General features: G+C 44.3%; 1 protein-coding gene across 5 annotated transcripts in view; it reads left to right on the top strand.

The window, feature by feature from the left end:
• CNIH3 (cornichon family AMPA receptor auxiliary protein 3) overlaps window positions 1–16,120 on the top strand; it is a 277,164-nt gene that overhangs the window by 12,692 nt on the left and 248,352 nt on the right. For 3 of the 5 annotated variants that reach the window (XM_059941823.1, XM_059941814.1, XM_059941833.1), the window contains one exon: window positions 5,252–5,709. The exons of the other annotated variants lie outside the window; for them this stretch is intronic. The gene's annotated coding sequence lies outside the window, so the exon portion shown is untranslated. The remainder of the gene's footprint in view (window positions 1–5,251; window positions 5,710–16,120) is intronic. 5 annotated transcript variants of the gene reach the window in all.

The following is a 16,120-nucleotide window of genomic DNA, read 5'->3' as shown; positions in this document are numbered from 1 at the left end:
CTATTCAGTAGGTTGCCTTTTATTTATTTATTTTTTTGATGGTTTCTCGTGCTGTGCAAAGGTTTTTTTAGTTTGATTAGCTCCAGTTTGTTTATTTTTCCTTTTGTTGCCCTTGTTTGAGGAGACAGATCCAAATAAATATTGCTAAGGCTGATGTCATAGAGCATACTGCTTGTGTTTTCTTCTAAGAATTTTATGGTATCAGGTCTTACATTGAAGTCTTCAGTCCATTTTGAGTTAATTTTTGTGCATGGTATAAGATAGTGGTCTGGTTTCATTCTTTTGCATGTGGCTGTCCGGCTTTCCCAACACAATTTATTGAAGAGACTGTCCTTTCTCCACTGTATGTTCTTTGCTACTTTGTCGTAAATTAATTGTCCTTATATGTGTGGGTTTATTTCTGGGCTCTCAATTCTGTTCCATGTATTGGATTTTTTTATGCTAATATAAATGGCATCATGTTTAAAATTTGATTTTCCTCTGCCTGTCCTAATGTTAAGACTATTGACAGGTACTTTATCATCAAAGATAAATTAAAAGTCCATATCAGAACTATTCTTTAGCCTTGAATTTAGCATGTTTTTACAGTTTATATTTGCTTTCTACTTACAAATAATTTAACAATACAGCTGGTCTCCTTCTTTTAAAGGATCAGATTTAAATGCTTCCTTTGGAGGGATTGAGAAGTGGGTGGCTCCAGAAGGCTATTTAGGTGAGGATTGAAGGATTCTCCTGGGAAGAGCTCATCCTAAGGGAGTGGAAGCCAGGCCGGACCCACTTGACCCTGTAACAAAGCCCTGCCCCAAGGGAGGGAGATCGCGTGGTGTCTGTCACTCATGTGTCTTCTAGCCTGGGTGCTCCTGGACTCATGTCTCAGTCCTTTGGTGTGAGGAGGGAGGGCTGCAAGTGAAAAATGCACAGAACTCTTTTACTGGTAATTTCAGAAAGCACTGGGCATGCGCTGTACTGCTTTGCGACCCCTTTGATATCATATTACAAAAGGAGGACATTGTCCCTTACCTTATGACAGAACTCCTGTCTGTCGCTTTGGCACGTTATGGCAGGAGTTACCAGAGGCTTCCCCAGTGCCAGTAGGAGCAGTGGTATTAGGAATAATAGCTTACATTTTTTGAGTGCTTGTTACTTGTTACTGTGCTAGGTACTGTTCTAAGTACTTTATAAACATTAACTCATTTAATCATCACAACTACCCCATGAGGTAAATTAGATAACATTATTTGTATTTTACAAGGGTGGAAACTGAGGCACAGAGAGGCTAGATAACTTGCCTCAGGTCACACAGCTTATAAATGGTAAATCCAGGATTCAAACTCAGGCTAGCAGGCACCAGCTCCCAATCTCTTCACATTATATAGCCTCTCAGGTGGCAGCAGCAGATGGGGGCTAGAGTAGGAGAAAAGGAATAAACTGGGGATCCTTGAAGGGTGTCTGGCCAGGAGCCTACTCTACTTGTTTTTTCAGCACCTGTGAGATAGCCCGTGAGGGCTGTAAGCAATATCTTGGGGTGGGGGTGAGGGCTGCTTTCGAGGGGTCTGGGGGCTAAATTAGCGATTAACGTCAAGAGAAGTGAAACATAGGTGAGGTAATCATAATTGGATCTTTAGATCAGATTTACAGACTTCAAAACATGACACTGATTTGTTTCTCAATTTTATCACTTTAAACTTTCCTTGGAATAAGTGGAATCATGACTTCTGGTCTGTTCTTTCTCTGAGGTGACAGGCACATCTATATTTAGACCAATAGTCATGCTTCTGTGGTGATGGATAAGTGTGTGCCTCCAAAAATGGCCGTGCGTCGAAATAATAACATGTGTTCTTTGCGAACCAATAAATCACTGACGTTGTAGATTTGATGCACACACATCAGAGGGACTTCTATTCAAATTTACTCGTTAAGCAGGGAAATGAACCTTTGTGCCAGGACCATAGATAGCCACCTGGGCAAGTGTCCATGAGCTCATGTAAGCGAGCAGACTCAGATCCAGTCACATCACAAACAGAATGAACCTAGGGCTTCCCAGGCCTAAAGTAGGAGAACCATTAATTTTGATGACACTGACCACAACCCGGAGTTTCCTTTGACCCTGTCCTTTCTCTCACCTCCCACATTTCATGTGTCACTAAGCTCTATTGAGTCTACCCTTTTTTTTTTTAAACTTTTTTTTTTAAATTAATTAATTTATTTATTTTTGGCTGTGTTGGGTCTTCGTTTCTGTGCGAGGGCTTTCTCTAGTTGTGGCAAGCGGGAGCCACTCTTCATCACGGTGCGCGGGCCTCTCACTGTCGCGGCCTCTCTTATTGCGGAGCACAGGCTCCAGACGCGCAGGCTCAGTAGTTGTGGCTCACGGGCCCAGTTGCTCCGCGGCACGTGGGATCTTCCCAGACCAGGGCTCGAACCCGTGTCCCCTGCATTGGCAGGCAGATTCTCAACCACTGCACCACCAGGGAAGCCCTCTAGCCTTTTAATAGCTTTCACATCTGTCTTCTCTTTTCCTTCTCTGCTGCTACTAGTTGGGATCCTTGACGTTTGTTCACCTGGATTGGACAGTAACCTCCTGAATGCTTTGTTCTTTTCTCTAACTAGTTGCCTTCACTGCCATCAACAATATCCTTATAAAGCATAAAACCGTCATGTCAATGGCTCCCATTGCTTAGAGGATTAAAATCTAACATCCAGAGGCTGGTCTCCAAGGCTCCTTGAGAACTGGCCCAGACCTCTCTTTCGAGGTCCCGTCTCCCTCATTTTGTCACTTGTGGCACCAACCGTCCTAGACCTCCTGGGGCTCCTGGAACCCATGGTCTGTTTTCAGATTTGGTGCCTTTGTTGTAATGTTTCTCAACGGGGTGACTTCCCTGCCACCCTTTTTCTCACCTTTGCCCTTTTGGCCGACTCTTAACTTTCCTTAGAGATTGTCTTCGTACTCACCTTGGGTAGAAGGCATGGTATGCTTCTAAAAGCAGTTCTCTCACAGTATTGCGCCGTATAAACATCTGTCTTCCCTGGTAGACTGTGGAGTCCTTGAAGGAGAATTTCATTCTTCATCTATTCCCAGTGCACCATAAATGCTTCACAGGTATTTGCTGGATGGATTCTTCCATTCATCCAACCATCCATCTTTCTTTCAGCTAATATTTATTGAGCAACTGCTACATGCAAAGCACTGTTCTAGTTGCTACAAAGGCGTGCTGAAAAAGACACAACATCCTTACTTCCATGGAGCTTATATACCAGCGAGAGAAGACAGGCAAGAAAGAAAGAAAGAAACAGGAAATAAATCAGGTGGTAGGAAGTGTAGGCAGAGAATTAAAGTAGGGTCATGTGACACAGAATGCATGGGTGTGTACTTTATGTTGGATGGCCAGAGAGGGCCTCTCTGAGGGCAGCCTGGAGGCTGAGGTCTGAATGAACTACCTTGTGAAGATCAGGGTAAAGAACATTCTAAGAAGAGGAAACGGATAATACAAAGGCCTTAGGGTAAGAGCAAGCTGACTTAGAATAAACACTGGTTACCTAAAGCCAGGGCAACAGCGGGGCACAGTGAAGAAAGTGTCTCCAGCAGGCAGAACTGAAGCGATAGGTCATAGCTGGTTTAGGAGTCAAAGATTCTTTACACCATACTATTTATTGGCAGCTACTAATAGCAAAATAAAAAGGCCCTGTTGTTCACAACTGATGCACAAAAGCCCTTAGGAATGTAGGCGCCTGCGGAATACCCCTTCCCGCTTCACTTGGAGCCGAGCTATCTGTGTCAAGGTGGCCTGTGTGAAGAAACTGCCCAGCTGTAATCCACTTGGCTTTCTCTTCTTTGGGCCTGCAGTTTGCCCAAGCCACAGTTAACATAACCAAAAGAATGTGAATACATTTATTTGCTCTGAAATGTGTCTATTTTTTTAACATTTACAGTGGGAAAGGGCCCTTAATGTACCCATCCCTCATTATTTTCCAGCTTAATATTTCTTATTCCCTTCCTGTGCTGAACAAAAACGGTGCTGTATCTGAAGATCTGTGTGCTTTTGTACAGGGTGAGCGTGTGCTCATGTACACACGTGGGGCACGGCTGAGGGTTATGTAACAAAACTGTTCCGAGTACAGTTGGCTCATACTGAAGGCAACTCCAAATCTGGCAACTCCAAATTTCATCGCAGGTAGGCTGAGCATGAACTTGAAAATCAGGAGTCATGGCTCAGGGCAGCCTGCGGGTCAGCTTTGTTCCCCAACTCAAAATGTTCCCTTGAGACCTTGGGTTTGGGTTCAAAAGACCCAAGAGAGTTCTGTTTCATAGAGAGGTGCTCCCGGCCACAGTCATGGTGATGATACAATTTTTATCTTCCCCAGTGGGTGGGTGGCCATCATGGAGGAGATCTGGTCTGATAAAAGTGTTCACATTCTCGTGGATATATTAACCAAGTGGCTTGGCCACACCAAGGCCATGTCTAGACATCGTAATAGACCCCGCTATGGCACAGTGATCTATTTTTTTTGTGTGTTTTTTTTTTCCTTTTAATTATGTTTCTGGTTGTTCTTGGGAGAATTGACCATCTAGAAAACTTACTTAACTATACAGTGTAATAATTTAGGATTGAAAGGAATTTTGGGTGTCTAAACTTTTCAGACAAGGTGACTGCGGCCCAGGACAGTTAGGTGTCTTTCCCAGGGACAGACAGTGAGTTGGTGTCAGAACTAGGTCTAACAGTCTTGGGTTCCTGACTCCCATGGTGGTTTTTCTCTTCCCAGTCATACTGCCTTTAGTCACTGAAGGGAGGTAGCAAAGTGTGTTGTTGTTTTTTTTTTAAAATTAATTAATTAATTAATTTATTTTTGGCTATGTTGGGTCTTCGTTTCTGTGCGAGGGCTTTCTCTAGTTGCGGCAAATGGGGGCCACTCTTCATCGCGGTGCGCGGGCCTCTCACTATCGTGGCCTCTCTTGTTGCGGAGCACGGGCTCCAGACGCGCAGGCTCAGTAGTTGTGGCTCACGGGCCCAGTTGCTCTGCGGCATGTGGGATCTTCCCAGACCAGGGCTCGAACCCGTGTCCCCTGCATTGGCAGGCAGATTCTCAACCACTGCGCCACCAGGGAAGCCCCAAAGTGTGTTTTTTTAAGCTAGTAGTCCATATTTAAAAATTGGGAGATTACACATAAAAATCTGGATTTCTGGTTTCTCCAGAAAGACTTGAGTCCATACTCCTGCAGGACTATCGGCATTAACCGTGGCTTCTACCTTTACAGAGGCCAAAAGAATACAGCTCAAGGTGACATTATGAAGCAAATCTATTTGGCATCTGTGAGGCATTGGAAGTTGCAACTCTTGTGGAAGGATCTAATACCATGATCAGAAGAACTGTGGATACGTCTTTTCACTGTGAGGTTGTGGTATACGCTTGACAAGTTTTGAAAAGAGATTTTTATACCGACTCTACCGACTAATATTTCGTTTGTGAAGCCAGGAGGCTCCATAAAGGTTAAAAATAATTCAACCATATTGTGTTGAACTTGACTTAAGTGTCATGAACAGTGTCTGGAGTGCAGAAGAACCAGTTCTCTCTTGTTGCGATGGGTTTAGTCTGTTTACTTTCCTGGTGCCCTGTCGCTGAAACTGGGGCTGGGAGGCCTGGTGAGGAATGTTTCTTCCGGAGTTCCGACAGGCTCAGCTATTTGTCACAGCCTCCGAAGCTGCTTCGCTACAGGTAAGGAGGCTGCCCTACGGGAGGGATAATTACGGTCAGTGAGTTTGAGCTTTTAGCTTGGCCTTACTCTGCACCCAAACTCACGTCTGATTCAGGAAGTCTTCTATTTTTGTGTGTTCACATCAACGATTTCCTTACTCGCTTTATCAAAGGGAAACAGCCTTGGGTACCCGTGAGGAGATTCTGAATCCGGCCTTTTGCCTGGCTGAGTGCAGGGCTGGGAAGAAGGATTAAGTAGAGGGAGGAGTCATTGTCATTAGAATACCACACGCATGGCCAGACCATACACAGCCACCCCCATCTCCTCTGTGACTCACCTACACAAAGCATGATTAAACTGGAGGGGGCGGGTGGCAAGCAGGCATTGGTGAGGCAGGGGCCTGAATCCTTTCCCTTCCCAACCTGGGGACCCCATTGATTGTTCCTTTTCCAGAGGACCTAGAAGTCTGGGAATCTCAAGATACACCTTGACCAGTGAAGTCTGTCCTGGACTTGTGAAACGCTTGTTGTTTGAGTGGCCGAATGAGGTAGAACATGTGATGGATAGCCAGACTTTTCAGGGATATGGGAGGCTCTTTGACTTATGGGGATCCAGTGGGTCCAGGATTATCCAGGAGTCACAATGACTGGGGTCTCCTTGAGGTAGATAAACCCAGAGCAGATTAGGGTGGAGCTTCATGGTCCCTATCCTTGGCTTTAGTCTGGAGAGCATTGCCTTTGAAACAGTCAGGCTATGGTTAGCATTATGAGAGATTCTTTCTGTTCCATCCGTCTTATATCATATGTAACAGGATAATGGAAAAAAAAAAAAACCCCTCAGTTGCCATACCAGTGTTGGCCACATCAAAGCAACAGTTAATATACTAGTCATGGTAAATTAACATGGAGCCTGATACAAACATTGTTTTATCCATTTTTGTTTTTAAATGAAGCATTTGGCTTGTATATTCTGTTTGAAACATCAAACATAATGCATGATCATATTTGAATATGAATACTACCTATGTTTTAATGATAACTGGGATTTTTATTATGTGTATGGCACCACAGGTGTATCATTTTAAATTATGTGTATGGCATTTAAGGTGTATAGTGACTGAAATCATTACTGTCGCTTCCTGTGGCCTATATAGGACGTACCAATTTAGCAGATGATGTCATTCAGGTCACATAAAAAGTCCCCTTAATCTGCCTGTCCAAATTCATGGAAATCCCAAGTCTTGAGAAGTATTTAAATATCAATAACATTGTCCATGAAATGTTGAATCCTTCTTTCCTTCTCCCCTCTCCTTACACCACTTCCTACCCCTTCCACAAGCTTGGCGTTGTTATTCACAGTAAAGTTCCACCAGTGACAAGCCCCAGTACGTAGTGGGTCTGAACCCTTCCCTGGACCCATGGCCAGAAATGGGATGTGGTCCAGGGAACAGCCTAGACAAGTGCCAACTGGGACACGTGGCAAGGGTTCTCCTTCCTTTTTGACACCCTTCAGCTGTGCCCTCCCAGGGAAGAGGAGCCTAGGTCATCCTCCTTGTGCAAGTCTGTGTTGTGACTGCATCAACATCCCCCTTTCTGCTGGGGTGCACGCTGGTGATTCAAGAAGGATGAGGCTTGCCATGGGTGGCACCTGGAATCCTCCAGAGTATGTTGACTCCTCTAGAGCCGGATGGGTGGAGCCAGAGAAGTGGTTGGGCCCCTGGAGGAAGAGGAGTATAACTACCCCTGGCCGACAGCCTCAGGACTGCGATGGCAGGTGCCCTGCCCGCAGCTCTCAAGCATGGAGGGCGGATGTTTTCTAGGCCAGCAGCTCTGGACAACAGCCAGGTCAGGCCTGGTAAAGGAAGTATACGTGAGGAGATCAAATTGGGGAGACCATGATGTTCAAGGTTAGGTAGGAAGAGCTCTTGATACAGAACTGGATTTTCCCTTTTAAAACAAGGATGGCCATAGCTGAACCCTTCTCATGTGTGTGTGCCCTCCTCTTGTGGTCACCCTTTCTCTGGTCTCCTGATTGAAGAGAGGAGAGATGGCCCTGGATTCCAAACGTAGCCTCACAACTATAGGAGGCCCGACTCTGCCCAGCCCTTTTTACCTTTCCTACCTGAAACTCACCAGCGCTTTGACAGCTTCTCTAAAGATCCAGGGGTGCCCAACTGAATGGGAATCTATGGTCGGAGAATGTAATATTTTTTTCCGCAGCTCTCTTTACTCTCTCCCTACCTAACCCTAAGTAGACAAAATATTGGGCCAAAGGGCCAAATAATCCTGTTTAGGATCTCGCCATCTCATTTCCAGCCAGGCACTTTCCCCTTCTTGTAACTTTCCAGTGTGATTTGGGGAATACTATTGCTAACTCTGACACCTGGTGGTCACTTCAAAAACTGCACCCTGGAAGGATCCAACGTCCACTTTGATCACTTTTAGTTATTTTTGTTTTTCCAGTTACAATTTCAATGTAAATAACATGTACTTTATACATTAGTTATTATTATTAATTGAATTATTTATAAGTAAAATTCTTGCAAATGCATTCAACAGAATGCACTTGAATAGAAAATTTCTGTGAAGATATACCCGAAACTTCATGTCATAGTCCTTAGGAAGTGAAGCTAGGTGTGGGGGGAGGAGAGACTTATTTTACTTTACACCTTCTAGTTCTCTTTGAAATTAATTTTAACAAAAAGGATGTGTTACTTTAATTGTGGCTGAAGTACCCCACTTGGGCAGGAGGTCCACAAGTCCAGGATATTCCCCTCCAGGGCTCCTACCCTCTCCTGGTTTTGTGTCCAAGGACCTGTAGTGCTTTCATGTGTTTTGAGGGCATGGAGTACGGCTGGACTCCCTCTGATCTTTTTTTTTTTAAACATCTTTATTGGAGTATAATTGCTTTACAGTGTTGTGTTAGTTTCTGCTGTATAACAAAGTGAATCAGCTGTATGTATTCATACATCCCCATATCCCCTCCCTCTTGCGTCTCCCTCCCACCCTCCCTATCCCACCCCTCTAGGTGGTCACAAAGCACCAAGCTGATCTGATATCCCCATGTGATGCAACTGCTTCCCACTAGCTATCTATTTTACATTTGGTAGTGTATATATGCCAATGCTACTCTCTCACTTCGTCCCAGTTTACCCTTCCCCCTCCCTGTGTGCTCAAGTCCATTGTCTACGTCTGCGTCTTTATTCCTGTCCTGCCCCTGGGTTCTTCAGAACCATTTTTTTTTTTTAGATTCCATATATATGTGTTAGCATACGGTATTTGTTTTTCCTTTCTGACTTACTTCACTCTGTATGACAGTCTCTAGGTCCATCCGCCTCATTACAAATAACTCCATTTCGTTTTTTTTTATGGCTGAGTAATATTCCATTGTATATATGTGCCACATCTTCTGTATCCATTCATCTGTCGATGGACACTTAGGTTGCTTCCATGTCCTGGCTATTGTAAACAGAGCTGCAATGAACATTGTGGTACATGACTCTTTTTGAATTATGGTTTTCTCAGGGTATATGCCCAGTAGTGGGATTGCTGGGTCATATGGTAGTTCTGTTTTTAGTTTTTTAAGGAACCTCCATACTGTTCTCCATAGTGGCTGTATCCATTTCTCCCTCTGATCTTGTTCACTGATGGTGGTGGAGGAGCCCAGCAGCTGAGTAGAAACTGGTCCTGGGGAGCCGTCTGGCCGGAGTGCTGAAGCTGGGAAAAATTCCCAGCTCCCTTGGTGGTCACAGGAGTGAAGGAAACAGTGCTCCTGTCAGGTGTGGGCTGCCCACTTCCCAAGGTCATGCTCAGCAGTGGTTGGAGAGCCAACCATTCATTCGAGTTTCTGATGCCTCACAGGTGCGAGGCGCCAGGAGCCAAGTTTCACAAGGCGTGGTGAGGCCACTCGGGGTGTGAGGCAGAAGCTCCCCCGGCTCTAACATCAGAGAGCAGGGCTGGGGGCGGATGTGGCCTGGGGCTGGCTGGCAGGAAAGTCCGGTCTGATGAAAGCGGCTACCTTCTGACTAGCTTCTCTATGTCTCTTACTGTGCGATACCAACATTTCCTTCCATTCTTGAACAGACCTCCCACTGCTTTCCCACTACCCCCGCAAAGATAACATACTTTTATGAATGTGTTGCACGTAACCAGTTTCCAAATATGTGCTCAGGACAGCAAACCCTCCTCTTGCTTGACTGTGCCCGTTCGCCCAGCTTACCAACCAGTAGCCCAGAAACACTGGGGGGCTGAGTGACCTGAGAGGAAGATGCAAGACATTCAGGGGCAGAGCTCCAAGGGAGTCTCCCAGGGCCAGGTTTGGTCTACAGGGAGGAGAGAGGTCCTGCTGTACTTGTAACGCAGTCCCTGAGGCTGGGACCAGGACACAGGAGTGGAACTCTTTTGAAGCAGCTCGCCCGGGAAAGAAAATCATAGCACCCCACTCAATTGTTGGTGTTTATATCTAGAGAACATGTTTCAGCTCCAGTGATTAACTCTTTTGGGGCGCACCTCAAGGCGCAAGACGGCATGAGTGCTCTGCCAGGATCAGTTCCGGTGTCCACCATCTTTTGGACTCCCAAAGCCAGGCACTTGACTTCCTGGTGATCCACCTCTCCTTCCTCCAGGTAGCACCCTTCTACCTTCCAGGACAATCAGGGTACCTCTCCTTTCCTCCTCCCTCTCTCCTACTGCTCAGATCAAAGCTCTCCAGCAGACGCCATGTAACCTTGAGGATGGAAACCACCTGCTTGGGGAGACAGAAAAAGGCTGAGACCCTGATGACTTACGTGGAGCTGCCAAAACAGTTCGACTACTTACTTCATGTCCTCAATAAAGTAGGAGAATAATCCCCCACCTATGTGAATGACTGGGCTTTCTATTATCTGCAGCCAAACCTAATTGTCACATACACAGCGACCCTCCGTGATATCCAGGTGTTTTCTTGTTCTCATCTATACTATGGCATAGGGGCAAATAGTTCTTAATGAAGAGCAGAAATAATACAAATTGAATCTCTGGTGGGGCTTTCCTCTGGTTGGACTCTGTGCACACAGTAAAATAGATCTGGTTGTGCTGTTGTTCTTAGAATTATTGATTTTAAGTCTTTCTCACAGTAGGGGTGGGGTAGAGCTGGAGTTTCAAAAGCACACATTCGTGTTTCTTAGCTTTGGTTTAAGTACGGTGGAGAGCGGTGACGAAGGCTCCTAAGGACGCAGAGGAGAAAACCAGGCTGCTCTCGTTTGCCTTTGTAAAATGCATGTTTGGGTAATTCCCTGGCGGTCCAGTGGTTAGGACTTGGTGCTTTCACTGCCGTGGCCCGGGTTCAATCCCTGGTCAGGGAACTAAGATCCTGCAAGCATGTTTGGAGCTTGTAAAAAGCTCTGGTACTGAGCTCAGAGAAAGCAGAGGCGAGGCCCTTGGTTCCGTTCCCCTGCACACCAGGGAGGTGAGCTTGTTAGTGTCAGATGACCCATATTTTTCTTGATCTTTGAGTCATCTCAAAAAAAAAAAAAAAGCTTTATCAAGGTATAATTGACATACAATGAACTGCACCTATTTATTTATTTATTTATTTATTTTAAATAACTTTTTTTTTTTTTTAAATGATGGAGCTAGGTATTTTTTTTTTTAATTAATTTATTTTATTTTATTTATTTTTGGCTGTGTTGGGTCTTCATTTCTGTGCGAGGGCTCTCTCCAGTTGCGGCAAGCGGGGGCCACTCCTCATCGCGGTGCGCGGGCCTCTCACCATTGCGGCCCCTCTAGTTGCGGAGCACAGGCTCCAGACGCTCAGGCTCAGCAGTTGTGGCTCACGGGCCTTGTCGCTCCGCGGCATGTGGGATCCTCCCAGACCAGGGCTCGAACCCGCGTCCCCTGCATTGGCAGGCAGATTCCCAACCACTGCGCCACCAGGGAAGCCCGAACTGCACCTATTTAAACTGGATGATTTGATAAGTTTTGCCATGTGTTTACATCTGTGAATCTGTCACTACAATCAATAGAGTGAACAGACCCACCACCTCTGAAGTTTTCTTTGTAATCCATCATGCCACCCCTGGCAACCACTGAACTACTTTCTGTCATGACAGATTAGTTCGCATTTTCTAAAGTTTTATGTAAATGGAATCGTATAGCATGTACTCTTTTTTTTTCTGGTTTTCTGTCTTATTTCACTCGCATAATCTTTTTTAGATTCATCCATCTTTTTCATGTATCAACTTATCCCTTTTTATTGCTGAATAATATTCAGTTGTATGGATATACCACAATTTGTTTATCCATTCACCTGTTGATAGACGTTTGGATCATTTCTGGCTTTTGGCTATTAAAGCTGCTATGAACATTTGTGTACAGGTCTTTGTATTATTCTTGGATGTATAGCGAGGACTAGAATGGCTAGATCCCATGGTATGAGTATGCTTAACTTTCTTTTTTCCTAATCAAATATTCTTATTACACTTACAACTTACTTTTTTTAAAACTGAGTTTATTTATCTTTGGCTGCATTGTGTCTTTGTTGCTGTGCATGGGCTTTCTCTAGTTGCAGCAAGTGGGGGCTGCTCTTCATTGTGGTGCGTGGGCTTCTCACTGTGGTGGTTTCTCTTGTTGTGGAGCACGGGCTCTAGGCACGTGGGCTTCAGTAGTTGCAGCACACGGGCTTCAGTAGTTGCAGCACGCGGGCTCAGTAGTTGTGGTTTGGCGGGCTCTAGAGCACGGGCTCAGTAGTTGTGGCACACAGGCTTACTTGCTCCGTGGCATGTGGTAATCTTCCCGGACCAGGGATCAAACCCGTGTCCCCTGCATTGGCAGGTGGATTCTTAACCACTGCGCCACCAGGAAAGTCCCTACAACTTACTTTTGATTCATTGTATATATATATATTTTATAAATTTTTATTTATTTATTTATTTATGGCTGTGTTGGGTCCCCGTTTCTGTGTGAGGGCTTTCTCTAGTTGCGGCGAGCGGGGGCCACTCTTCATCGCGGTGCGCGGGCCTCTCACCGTCGCGGCCTCTCTTGTTGTGGAGCACAAGCTCCAGATGCGCAGGCTCAGTAGTTGTGGCTCACGGGCCCAGTTGCTCCGCGGCATGTGGGATCTTCCCAGACCAGGGCTCAAACCCGTGTCCCCTGCATTGGCAGGCAGATTCTCAACCACTGCGCCACCAGGGAAGCCCTCATTGTATATTTTAAACAAAAGATATTTAATACAGATTTATCTGTGATTCATTGTATTTTTTTTTTAAAAAATATATTTATTTATTTAGTTTTGGCTGCATTAGGTCTTTTTTTGCTGCCCACGGGCTTTCTCTAGTTGCGGCAAGTGGGGGCTAGTCTTCATCGCAGTGTGCAGGCTTCTTATTGAGGTGGCTTCTCTTGTAGTGGAGCATGGGCTCTAAGCACACGGGCTTCAGTAGTTGTGACATGCGGGCTCAGTAGTTGTGGCTCACGGGCTCTAGAGAACAGGCTCAGTAGTTGTGGCTCATGGGCTTAGTTGCTCCGCGGCACGTGGGATCTTCCCGGACCAGGGCTCGAACCCGTGTCCCCTGCATTGGCAGGCAGACTCTCAACCACTGTGCCACCAGGGAAGTCCCCGATTCATTGTATATTTTGAAGAGAAGACAATTTTGTGGCCAGTATGACTTTTACTTTCCTTTCTTCCAAGGGAAGATAACCATACCAATATTCTATTAAAAAATATCCGCATACAAGGTACACCTGCTTTCCTTTTCCTACCTGTAACTTGAGATCACAGCTGAAAGGAATTTAATGAATCTGTGGACATTTGTTTCTTCACATGTATGTGCCTTCCAAAATGATCATATGTATAATTTCTTCTCTCAAGTATCATAGTGAGTTTTTAATTTTTAAAACCTATTTATCAAGATTTTAATTTACGTACCACAAAATTTACCGTTATGAAGTGTACAATTCAGTGGTTTTTAGTATATTCACAGAGTTATACAACCATCACCACAATCTAAGTTTAGAGCATTCAACCCAAAAGAAACCCTGTATCCATTAACAGTCATTCCCTGTTTCCTCCTTCCAATCTCCTCTAGTAGCTCTTGGCCACTAATAATCTACTTTCTATCTCTCTATATTTGTCTGTTCTGGACATTTCATGTAAATGGAATCATACAATATGTGGTCCTTTTTTAAATAATTAATTAATTAATTAATTAATTTTTGGCCGCATTGGGTCTTTGTTGCTGCGCGCAGGCTTTCTATAGTTGCGGCGAGCGAGGGCTACTCTTCATTGCGGTGGGCTGGCTTCTCACTGTGGTGACTTCTCTTGTTGTGGTGCATGGGTTCTAGGCACATGGGCTTCAGTAGTAGTGGCACACGGGCTCAGTAGTTGTGGCACATGGGCTTAGCTGCTTTGTGGCATGTGGGATCTTCCCAGACCAGAGCTCAAACCTGTGTCCCCTGCATTGGCAGGTGGATTCTTAAGCACTGCGCCACCAGGGAAGTCTGATGTGTGGTCCTTTGTGACTGGCTCCTTTCACTTAGCATGATGTTTTCAAGGTTCATCCATATTGTAGAATGTATCAGTACTTCATTACTTTTTTTAAAAAATTGACTTTATTTATTTATTTTTTTTTTAAATTTTTATTTATTTATTTAATTATTTATGGCTGTGTTGGGTCTTCGTTTCTGCGTGAGGGCTTTCTGTAGTTGCGGCAAGTGGGGGCCACTCTTCATCGCGGTGCACGGGCCTCTCACTATCGTGCCCTCTCTTACCGCGGAGCACAGGCTCCAGATGCGCAGGCTCAGTAGTTGTAGCTCACGGGCCCAGCTGCTCCACAGCATGTGGGATCTTCCCAGACCAGGGCTCGAACCTGTGTCACCTGCACTGGCAGGCAGATTCTCAACCACTGCGCCACCAGGGAAGCCCTTGACTTTATTTTTTAAAGCTGTTTTAGGTTCACAGCAAAATTGAGAGACTTTCCTTAAACTCCCTGCCCACACACATGCGCAACCTCCCCTGTTGTCAACATCCCACACCAGAATGGTACATTTTTTATGATCTATGAACCTGCATTCACACACCATTATCACTCAACCGTAGTTTACATTAGGGTTCACGCTTGGTGTTTTACATTCTCTAGGTTTGGACAAAAATATATAATGACATGTATCCATCATTATAGTATCATTCAGAATAGTTTCACTGCCCTGAAAATCATCTGTGCTATGCTTAACTTTTTATAAAGCTGCCAAACTGTTTTACAAAGTGATTGCACCATTTTACATTCCTACCAACAGTGTACGGGAGTTCCAGTTCCTCCATATCCTTTCCAACACTGGGGATGATCAATCTTTTAAGTTTTAGCCATTCTAATAGCTGTGTAGTGGAATCTCATTGTGGTTTTAATTCACATTTCCCTAATGCATCATTTTGTTTTTTATTTGCTCTCTGTATATTTTCTTTGGTGAAGTATATGTTCAAATCCTTTGCCCATTAAGAAAAATTGTCGTTTGTTTTCTTGTCAACGTTTGAGAGGGTTTTTTTTTTTTTTGGCTGCGCTGCACAGCTTGTGGGATCTCAGTTCCCTGATCAGGGATCAAACCTGGGCCACGGCAGTGAAAGCCCAGAATCCTAACTGCTAGGCCACCAGGGAAGTCCCGAGAGTTTTTTATATAGTGTGAATGTAAGTCCTTTATCAGCTATATGCTCTGCAAAGATTTTCTCTCACCTTTTGGGTTGTCTTCATTCTCTTAAGAGCTGAAGTTTAAAATTTTGATAAAGTCCATTTTATTAAATTTTCTTTTTATGGGTCACACTTTGGTGTCATATCTAAGTAATCTCTGCCTACTCCGATGTCACAGAATTTTTCTCCAATATTTTCTTCTAGAAGTTTTATAGTTTTAGGTTGTACATCTAAGTCTATGCTCCATCTTGAGCTGATTTTTATATATGGTGCAAGGTATGGATCAAAGTTCATTTTTTGACATATGGATAGCCAATTGTTCCAGCACTGTTCTTTCTCCACTGGATTTTCTTGGCACCTTTGTCAAAAACTAGTTGTCCATGTATGTATGGATCTATTTCTGGATTCTCTATTCTGTTCCACTCATCTATTTGCCTTATTTACACCAAACCACACTTGTTGACTCTTATAGCCTTTAAATAAATCTTAAAGTCAGGTAGTGTGAGTCCTCCAACTTTACTCTTTTTCAAAGTTGTTTTGGCTCTTCTAAGTTCTTTGCATTTTAATATAAATTGGAAAATCAGCTTGTCAATTTCTACAGAAAATCCCACTGAGATTTTCATTGTGATTGTATTGAGTCTGTAGAACAATCTGGGAAGAATTGATGTCTTAATATTGAGTTTTCTGGTCCAAGAACAAAGTCTATTTCTCCCTCTACTTCTTAAAAAAGTTTTTCTTTAATTTCTTTCATTTAATTTAATCAGTGTTGTGTAGTTTTC

This window comes from Balaenoptera ricei, chromosome 1, assembly GCF_028023285.1.
Source record: "Balaenoptera ricei isolate mBalRic1 chromosome 1, mBalRic1.hap2, whole genome shotgun sequence".
Classification (NCBI taxonomy): domain Eukaryota; kingdom Metazoa; phylum Chordata; class Mammalia; order Artiodactyla; family Balaenopteridae; genus Balaenoptera; species Balaenoptera ricei.
Note: the sequence above shows the minus strand (reverse complement) of the source record. Positions and strands in the feature narration are given on the sequence as shown.